This window comes from Austrofundulus limnaeus, unplaced genomic scaffold (genome assembly GCF_001266775.1).
Source record: "Austrofundulus limnaeus strain Quisiro unplaced genomic scaffold, Austrofundulus_limnaeus-1.0 Scaffold269, whole genome shotgun sequence".
Taxonomy (NCBI): Eukaryota; Metazoa; Chordata; class Actinopteri; order Cyprinodontiformes; family Rivulidae; genus Austrofundulus; species Austrofundulus limnaeus.
Genome location: NW_013952671.1, coordinates 124,876 through 126,517, shown reverse-complemented (window position 1 = coordinate 126,517; position 1,642 = coordinate 124,876).

Genomic DNA, 1,642 nt, shown 5'->3' with positions numbered 1-1,642 from the left:
ACTGAAGACTGATGGGAAACAAACCTGTTGATGTTAGCTTGGTAGCTGTTAGCTTAAAAGGACCTAATTTAGCAAGAGTTAATTGGTCCGTTTTCAAAGTTAGTGAAAAAGCTAAACAAAAATTTTGTTCCATTAGATGTTTGCTGATTAGCAGCACCATGCCCACCACTGAAAATTTAGTTTAGCATTAGCACACTTTGGACAAATGATTTGAGTAGAGGACCACAGTAATTTCACAATATTTTTTAACCTTTCTAAAAGTGTCTTACATTCAGGCCTTTTCTATATGCTTTGTTCACTTTGGGCCTCTCACGAAAATAAATATTTAAGGGCCCCCATCCTCTTTTGTAAACTGAAGCGTTGAGGGGCATTTTGGAACAGCTTTACAGAACAAATCTATCAGAGCTGGTGGTATGTGTTGCAAGAGAACCCCCAAGCTGGGCAAAAAGAGGGCAGATTCAAACTTTTAAAAATAAAACTAAGAAAAATTGGTAAATCGCACAAAAAGGTAGGAGTGATGTGAATGACATCAGGTGTGGTGATTACTAATGGAAAACAGGTGGCATGCGAGAAGCTGGAGAAGGCAAACATTTAATGATGGTAAAAAGTAAAAACCTAATTAAATAACCGAAACTCATAATAACCCAAAAGATTTTGAACCTATTTTTAAAAGACTCACAGTGTTTCGTAGAAATGACTCACGTGACTTTTTATGCAAATCTATAAAAACAGGCACACAAATACAGACAGAACAATTCAGAAAGTAGTTTTTATTTTAGTTGTATTTTCGACTCGTCTGGGAAGACGATTTTGTCCGTCTGCAGCTGGAAGCCTGTGAATTAAAAGCAACACAAACACCTCGTTTATGCACTTCTCAAAGGGAGTAACACCATTACAATGTGTTGCGAGTCGGGTGCATGGACGCATGCATCCTAAAGAATCTCCCCCACCCACGTCAACACTYGACTTCTACTTTGACAACCTGCTCAAACACCCCCAGACATGGGCGAGAGTGTGCGTGCCATGTGAGAAGCTGCCGTATGCCGCCTGATGYGACCGAGCTGACAGATGAGCGTAGAGACGAGAAACTAAATTGGCTCTGGCCTCTGTCTCAGGAGTGGCCAGCTCCTGGGTTCGGCAGGCTATTCTTATAGAGGGYAGGGAGAGGTCTTCGGCTCCCCTGGTATAAAAACCTCTTTATGGTATCCCACATCATGTTTTGACTGTCTCCTGGGATTGCGGAGGAGGTGTTACCCAATGACAAGTGYGAAAGAAGGGAAAAGGTAAAAAGACAACACGTGCAGGAGGATTTTGAAACAGACAAACAGCAGGGTCTAAATTTTTTTAACCATTATGTTTGTCTTTACCTCAATAATTTTAATTTGGGGGTCAGCCCTATATTCCCAGGTATTTGCATGGTACACCCATCCCTATATTACCTGGTATCTATGTTCTCTGGTATACAAATCCCAAATTCCTTTTGCTTCCCCTTCCCATTTCTTTTTTGGAGCTTCAAAGTATCATTCATATTCTTATATTTATAGATATTGTACTATTGAAATGGGTTGAAATGTTTGTGAAACCCTGGGTTCGTACGAGCCTGAAGGAGCGAACAACTTTAATCCAGGGAATAAGATTGTGT